The sequence below is a fragment of the Camellia sinensis genome, chromosome 4 (assembly GCF_055761805.1).
Source record: "Camellia sinensis isolate YWXY chromosome 4, ASM5576180v1, whole genome shotgun sequence".
Lineage (NCBI taxonomy): Eukaryota > Viridiplantae > Streptophyta > Magnoliopsida > Ericales > Theaceae > Camellia > Camellia sinensis.
In genome coordinates, this window is record NC_138964.1 from 67,368,854 (window position 1) to 67,378,568 (window position 9,715).

The following is a 9,715-nucleotide window of genomic DNA, read 5'->3' on the forward strand; positions in this document are numbered from 1 at the left end:
CTAAGGATGCAACATGGCATGGTAAGGCACTTATGCAAGCATACAAGCAAACATGAGGCAATGCGAATGGGTGAAAAGAGAGACTTATGCATGACTTAGGCAACTCTAAATAAGCCCAAAACAGCAGCCAAAGTGACCAAAATAAGGGACCGAATACACATACACGCATGCACATGTTAAGAGGGCAACACTTGGGCACAAGTGAGGCAACTCTCAAGCACATTTGAATGAGGCAATCATGGACATATGTCATGCAAGGTAAGCATTGAAAATCATGTTAGGATGGTGTCAAACCAAACAAGCAAAATAGGCCAAGCATGCAATGAATGGCTCAAGTACTTGAAGCAAGTCAAAGGGACTTGAACCATGACTAAGCCAACCAAGCCTCACAAGGCTAAGAGGACTTAAAATAGGTTCAAGACAGACCTAGACCATGCAAAGGGGGCTCCCTGGATGGCATCTAAGTGGCTCAAATTCAAAGGCATGTGCAATGGCCAAAACATGGAACATGCTACACAAGCTTTTAAAGCATTAAAGAAGCATCCAAGGTAAACATATAGGCATCCAAAGGGGACTGAAATGACATGGTGGATGGTTCCCAAATCACCAAATCAATACAAAGATGTCATGCTATACATTCACACACTTAGGGCCAACAAGCCGGAATGCAAAGGGGCTATACTAAGCATGCCAAATCTGACCCAAAAAACTATGGACAGACCTAAAACATGGCAAAATATGCACAAAAGCTTCACAAGACTAAGCCTAAAACATGCTTGAACAAAGGCTAACAACCTAAGGCATATTAAGGCAATAACAAGGCATTACATGGTAGGTATGCTAAGCATGCATGGTGTACCAAAACCAACAATAAACAGAGGCATATTATGATAAAATAGGCAAAAAAAATAGCCAAGGCATGGTCAACATGAAGCTTAGCTAGATGCTCCCTCAAGAGGCCAAAAATGGTCAATTTCAAGGACAACCAGGAGAGGGGATGGCCCTCCCCTTTCGGAGACTTCAAGGCACCATCTTTACCACTGAAATCCCTTAATATTTTAGTGGTGAAGAGGCCCAAACACCAAAGTCTCGAAACTCACTCAAAATGGCTCAAAATGAGGCCTTTCAAGGCCTAAGAGGGGTCAAACACCTCCAAACCACAAAACACTCTTAATAAACAATCAAGAGGGCCAAAAAACAGAACTTTTTTATGTTATACACTAAGCACAAAAATAGTTCAAAGATGGGTAAAAATACAATGCAAAAATGGGAAATAATGGGACTAGATTCTTACCCTTGAAGCCCCCTTTAACAATGATGCTCCAACAGCTCCTTTTAGGTTGAAAACAGCTTCAAAACTTCAAAACCAACCTCTTAGAACCTCAGTAGCTAAGTGAAGGTGAAACACTATTTGTTTGTGTGCAATAGTAAGACACAAACCCAATTTAACACACACAAGAGGGAGATATAGAGATAGAAAGTGTATGATTTCTAACCCTAGAACTCAAAACCCTAAAAATGGCTGTCTAAAAATATCTAAGGTGTCTCAAGTGTCTAACCCCTCAAGCCAAGAGAGAAGACTCTCTCTTATAGAGCTTTTTTGTCTTGTAAAGCTTACAAGACAAGCTTCTAAAGAGAGAGATCCCTCCATACACGTGTATGGAGGGGAGCCAAAAGCAAGACAGCTGTGATAAAATATCTGCAAAAGCAGATGCACAGTAGTCGGCCGGCCAAAGATGCCATATTGGCAAAAAAGAGTGCCGACCGGCACTAAAAAGTGCCGACCGGCAATATACATTACCGGTGGCAGCAAAAACCAGCCGGTGGCCTCTAGCTACTGCCGGTGGTGTGTGGGGATGCCTCACAAGGTATTCCCTGCCCTTCCAAGGCAAAATCCAAGTGTTTGGTGCAAAACCAGACACTAAACGGTCGAATTCGGAGATCCTGAGGCAAGGCTCGTAGCCGAGACCTCCGGGAACTCCAAATGAACACAAACATGGATGATCACCGAGTGTTCAAATGGTGACGTCCAAGTCTTGAGGACCGTCAAAAATGGGGTGTCTACACTCTCACCAAAGAGTTTAAGAAAATGAAATCGCCACAGTTCCAAGGGGGATTAGATCCACTGAAGGCCGAAGCATGAGTTCTCGCATCGAAAAACTATTCGGAGTGTTTCCTTGTTCAGAGACACAGAAAGTACTTCTAGCCAACTTTATGCTGGAAGATGAAGCAAGAAGATGGTGGATGTTAATGCGTGAGAATGATAAAGACATTGGCTGGACGCAATTCTTGAAAATTTTCTATGACAGGTACTTTCCACAGTGTATCTGTGATAGGAAAGTGTCGGAGTTCATGGAGCTTAAGCAAAATAGCATGACAGTAGCTGAGTATGAGGCCAAGTTCACTGAGTTGGCCAGGTGTGCACCACATGTGGTCGACACCGACTACAAGAAAGCGAGGCATTTTGAAGGTGGGCTTCGCGATGACATCTTAGAGAGAGTGAATGTCCTCAAGCTGGAAACCTATATTGGGGTGCTAGACCAAGCCATAATATCAGAAGCTAACATAGCCAGACAGGCCAAAACAACAACTTATTGGAACGGTAGTAAAAGACAGGGCTTCTTTTCAAAGAAGAAATTTTCGAAGAGGCAAAATACGGGCTCCTCAACTACTTCGAATTCTTCCCGAGATACATCTCCAATGTGTAATATTTGTAGTAAAAAGCATCGTGGAGTTTGTTACCGTGTGTCAGGAGCTTGCTTTAAATGTGGTAAAACGGGGCATATGGCCAGAGATTGTAATCAGAATAGTGGAAAGATATCTGCTAGATCAACTGCATCGATCCTAAAACCGGGAACTACTGCGAGGCCTGCTATCACCCGAGATACCGTGAGGCAAGGGAGAGTTTTTATGCTTGTTCCGGGTGATACACGGGATGCCGAAATTGTTGTCTCAGGTATTATCTGTATATGCAATCAGGATGCTTTTATGTTAATTGACTCTGGATCAACACACTCTTTCGTGTCATATGCATTTGGATCTGGATTGGGTAGACCTCTAGAATCATTGCCATATTTGTTGTGTGTATCTACTCCATCTGGGGAGTTTGTGTTGTGTACATCTTGTGGGAGCCAAAAAAATATAAGTATTAGCTTATTGGGCCTAACCCAAACAAAGCCTACAATGGGTACAACCCAAACAAATATCACACCCCCCATCTATATAAAGGAGGGGGCATCTCAAGTGAAAGGTATGTTTTGATCTCTCTCTACAAAACACACACCCCTTCAAATATATATACAATTTACTTCCTTGATTCATCGGAGAGTCCCCGGCCGGCAATGCCGGTTGGGTGGCACCGACTATGTTCATTTTTGCAGATCTACAAGGGTGAAACTCTTCTCTTCGTTGGATCTCTACAACATCCATGTGAGAGGATATTTCATGATCTCTACAATTCAATTGTTTTCATTTTCTTGACGTAATTGCCCTTCTGTAAAATTTGAAATTAGTTCTAAGAACGTTATTGCTTCAAATTAAATTGAAGATATTTTCGTAATTGTCGATTCTAAGAACGGTTGGTGCGGTTTAAAAGTAAGGTGAAGCTGGCACCGGAAATTTTTCTTTAAGAAATTTTTAATTGTTAGGATAAATATTAAAGTTTCGTTTGACTATTTCACTTAATATTTAAAAAATATTAAAAATTTTAAAATAAATTAATAAGGTAAAATATTATATTTAAATCACAAATTTTTTTTCACAAAAATTTTAAAAATTAAAAAAAAATTACCAAACAAATTTTTTTGTCCAAAACAAAAAAAAAAAAGTCCTAATTCCAAAAAGACAATTAGAAAAATTGTTGTCAAACAACAACCAAGGAAATACTATGCTACATACTCATCAACTAGTGTGCATTATATGTATCTTATAATTAAAAAATAAAATTGCATAATTTTATATTTTTTAAGTCAAAACTTAAAAAAATATATATATATATAATGAAACACCATATGAGATATTACCAAACATATCAAAATAATGTCATAATTAAAAAAAAAAAATTGATCATAACTAAAGAAACAAATATCATAACTAAAAATGTATATGATAAGAAGTATGTATTATAAAATTTTCCTAAATACCAATAGAGTTAGAAATAAAGACCGATTTAACACCTTTTTAGTATTTTTTTTGATAAATTTAACACAATTAAAATGTCATCAATCAAAAAATAAAATATGTAATTAACCCATTTGTTTATAAGTAAATTTCATACAAAAAGTGTGTTTGGTTTGAGTTTTCTGGATTAAGTTTTTTGAAAATTGACTTTTTTGGTTTTTGTGTTTTTTTTTTTTAGTGAATATTTTTTAAATTTTAAATTTTTACTTTTTTAGATGCACCTTACTTAGATGTATCTAAAAAGCAAAAAAATTGTGAAAAAATATTTTAAAAAATAAATAAATACATAAAAATACAAAAAAAATGTACTGAATTCTTGTATTTTTTTTTTTGTATTTTTGGTATTTAGTGAATTTTTAAAAGATTTTTTTTATAATTTTTTTACTTTTTAGGTGTATTTATGTTAGATGTGTCTAAAAAGTAAAAAAAAAATTGTTTAAAATATTAAAAACATTCAGTAAAAACAAAAAAGTACGGAAAATAATAAAGTAGATTTTTTTGAAAAGTGAAAACAAACAAGATGACTATTTTTCTGAATAAAATACACTCATCTTCCTGAAGTCTAAAAAAAATATATAGTTAATTTACACTTTTGATATAAGAGTAAATTACACTCAACTTCTCTGAGATTTCTAACAATTACAAGAATCTTCCTTATAGTTTCAATAATTATAAAAATCACCCTTACTTTTAAAGCTATTATTAAGATTCTCCTTCTATTAATCTTCTATTAATTTATTTAACAAAATATGATGATGTCATGCTGGCATCATACATCCTAATAACGGTAACGAAGAACATTAGCACATTCACAAATGTGCCGAAGGTATAACACTCGCGTCCTAATGCAATGGACAACTGTAATTCACTTCACGTAAGCACGTAATCACATAAGCACTTATGAATTTCATTTCTAGATAATGATAGTCTCGAGGCGTTACTAGAGTTCCACTTAGAAACAGCATTGATCAAGTGCTTTTCCAACAAGACTCACAGAAACCCAAGGATCCAGTCAACATCCTAGAAACTAAATTACATACCCATGTAGCCACATAAACATGTTATCACATAAGCACATAACACTACATCTAAGTCTCTAACAAGCAAGACAAACCCACTGTGATACTAATCACTTCCCACGTACCCAAAGTATTCAAACCCGGTACGCTCTGATACCAAGTTGTAACGCCTTCAAAATAAACCCAAAAACAGACATCCATGATACAAGAAAGAGATATCACATTTCATAAATCAGAGTATTCTTACAGAATGTATTATATGTTGACAACAAAAGTAAATGTCTTACGGGCTTACAACTTTCCAAGTCAACACTTGGTTACAAAAAGGAGAGTACTAACTCTACACAAAATAAGCCCTTTGCTTGATATACATGTAATACAAAAAGTAATCAAAAAGGTCTCTTAGCCACTAAGTCTCCCAAGCTACGTCCTTGGAGGTGACATGTCACCTGCACCTGAAAATGATATCCCAAATAGGGTGAGCCAACCCCCAGTAGAGATATGCTAAACATAATATGAGCAATAACTAAAACATTTGAACTTGATAAATGTTTAACTCATATAAACCAACATACAGTACAATCCAGTTCCATAATTCTTTACTTATCCAATTCTCAACTTATAAACATGGCTCAGAACCTGGCCAAACAACTTAAATGAGACTACATCTCATGCCAACAATATTTCAAACTGCCATTTTACGAAAATTGCGTCCGCGGGATTCAGCACCCATGTATAATTATTTTTTAGTTGCCATTTTACGAAAATTCCGTCCGCGGGACTTGGCACCCATGCATAAATATTTTCGAATTTGCCATTTTACGAAAATTTCATCTGCAGGACTCGGCACCCATGTATTCGAATACATATCATATACAATGACCAATCAATATACATATTCACTGTAGTATTCCAATCGTCATACTCAATGACATACTCAAATTGATTAGTTTTAATTCACCTAATCATCATGCAGTGTCTACAACAATCAAGACTATCCTCCACCGATTGCCCAAAACAGTTATTTCTAAACAGATAATAAATGCATCAACAGATAAATTATCAACAATTCTCAAAGGTGAGTGATTATTAGATCCAACTCCACCATTCTATTACATAATGAGCTAATTTCATTATTCCCAACTCAATTTCATATTTCCATAACATTCCCAAATTAATTATATAAATTAATTCATAACAAAAATTAGGGCTTTCTCCCATCTTTCTCAACATTGACCAAAAGGCTCGAATATCAACAATGACCTCATTTAAGACCCAAAATACACATGTAATGGCCCAAAGAACAAAACCCCTCTTTCAACGATTGAAACCCTAGCACCCAAAGTTACCCAACTTCAACATCATATCAAAATGACTAAAAGTTTATATCAAAGACCATAAAAATGAGTAATTATCCCTACCTCAAATTCGGAGCTCAAATAAGGAGGTGAAGAAAATCGAAAGTGCTCCAAATCCCAAGATTTTCGGATTGATAGGTAGCCCAAGCCAAGCTCTACACTTTTTGCAAAGGAACAAGGCTAGAAACGCACTAGAACTAGATTAAACCTTAGAAACAAGGTGAAATGTAGTGAGAGAAGCTCTCAAAATAGGTTTTTGAAAAGTAAGAGAGAGAGTGAGAGTTGAAAAAGTGATCTAAAATGACCCAGCTGCCAACTGATATACGTATGACCCGCTCGAGCGCAAGAATACTTGCTCAAGCGCCAAGACACAACTACAAAACTCCACCCGCTTGAGCGCAAAGGAACAACCGCTCGAGCGTAGATTACACTCTTCCAGTACTTTTACAGACATAAAACACCCGCTCGGGCACAATGATACCCGCTCGAGCGTGAAAAACACATCTGCAGTATTTTTGCAAATGGACAAACTACTGAAGGTATGCAAACTCCGCTCGAGCACAAGAACACCCGCTCGAGCGGATCACTAAAAATCTGGGCAACAAGAGTAGGGACAAAAGCTCAACCAACTTGTTTGAAACACTCCCAAGACAATTCTAAACTGAAATACAAAGAGTTAAAGGACGAAAATGAAATACAGACAACAATAATTATCAACGGAACCGAGTCCGGAATACAGTAAACATAAGAGGGAAAACCGGGATAGCTATAGCCCTAGATCTCCCAATCTCCATAGACAAAAGGAGGGAAGAACGGAGTAGTAATGGCGTCGACGATTTTTTATTTTCTCTGTTTGAAATTTTTAGTGTATTGGACTGAAAATTTTAGTCTGTTGGACATTGGATTCCATGCTTATTTAAAGTTTTTTTTGGGGGAGGGGGGGTGTGCTGTTTTTGTGTTCTTAATGTTGATGTTGTTGATTCTCAATTGGAATTTAAGCTCTGTTGATGCTCACTTTAAATCCATTTGCATTGCTCACTTTGAGAATTTAAGCTCCAACAAATAACAGGTACATTGATTGTTTATTATTCATCAATTGTTTTTTTTTTTGTTGTTTTTGTTTTTTTTTTTTCCCTTCTTGATATGAATCACAAATTAATTTTTTTTATCTATCATCTATGTCCTTGAATTGCAAATAAGAAGATCAAGTAAGCTCTTCCCTTCATAGAATGGAATCCGACGGGTGAAAGCTAGAGAGAGAGTTGCAAAAGAGAAGCACAAAGGACGAAGAGGTACTGATCTGGAGGTCAGACAGAGAGATGAAGAAAAGGAGAGGCAGTTTGTTTGGTACACTCAGTGAAATTTACTGAGACAACTCAGTAAAATTTCAATAAAACAAACTCAGAGAAATTTGTTTAATTTTCTCTGCCTTTAACTGAGTAAAATTGGTGAAGTCAATTTTCTCTGGGTTTGGGAAGTCTAGAATTTATTAATTTTCTCTGGTTTGAAAATTGGTCAAACTGAACCCAGAGAAATTTGAATTTTCTCTGGGTTGAATCCAGAGAAATTTTTTAGAAGTCCAAAATTTCTCTAGTTCAGAATCTCTCTAGATGAAATTTCTCTAGATCAATTTTCTCTAGACGAATTTTCTCTGGATCAACTTGAGGGATCTCAGACATTATGAAAATATTAGATGTCCTTTATGTTATAAAATCTTAATACGAGGGACTTAAAAAAAAATCCCAAAATTTTATACAAACTCAATTTTAATTATAATGACTAATTTTATATGTATTCTATTTAAGAAATATTTATTTTCCTCATATATATAATTATAATTTAATTATTATGATATTTAAAAAAAATGTATTGATATACAAATAAATAAATAAATAATATAGAATATGTTTAATTATACGCATCGCACGGATCAAATTAATTTTTTTTGTATTTTTATTTTTTCCATCTTATTGATGTCTTAATATTAATTTATATTTTATTTTTTATTTAACATGAAATTATTTATTACAAAACAGTTATATTTAATTTAAATTTTATATACCAATGTACAATATGTATGAATAATTTAAAAAGAATATTAAATAAAAAATAATTAATTTATGTATTTTCTGCTTAATCGAATCACAAAATATTTATATTTAATCTTTTAAATAAATTTTGTATAAATCTATTTCTACATATTTTTTTTTTCTAAATAAATATGAAATTAAAGAATTAGATTCACCTTTAGTTTTATATTACTAATACCACTTCTAATTTAACTATTATTTTTAATATTAAAATGAGTGTTTATTTTACTATCTTATAATTTAATATATATATATATATATATATATATATATATATATATCATATAAAATCATTATATGATAAATATACTTTTATAACACAATAGAATGAAAATTATCAAAATAAATAAATAATTTAACTAAATTTATTATATATTAGTATTAAAGTAACACTTTATAAGGCCAAGATTATTATGAAAAATAATTTAAATTTAAATTTTATTTTAAATTAAAATTAATATTATTCTTTTGTAACACATATCATAATATAAAATATCATTACATTAATTAAAATTAACTCATTTGTGATTTTATGTTCGATATCATATTTCAAGAAGTGATTTACATATATGTATAGCATCCAATTTGATATTGATTGATTAAAATAATAGAACTCAGTACTTTTTTTGTTAAGTTTTTAGAAGGTAAATTGACAAATGCCAAATGATAAATAGTATAGAATATTATTTTATAGAATAACGATGTATCGAATTGTCTATTTAAGTCACCTATTGATGTTTCTTAAATAATTTTTAAATAAAATTTGAATTTATAGTATTACTGATAATGGACCTTTATGAGCTCTGTCAGAAAAGATATGCAAAAATAATTTAACTGAATAAAAAATTTATGATTATTATGATGTCTCACATAATTAATCAGAACCCCTTTAAGAATTGAAATTATTAAGGTTATAGAGATTTTATATTTGATTCATTTTGAGGATATTGTTTATGATTTGAATTTGTAACTTTTTATTCATCAATATGAATAACTCTTACGATTTTATTAATATAAGAATAAATCTTACTGTGGGGATATATTTTCTGAGTACCAACACGTGGCCAAA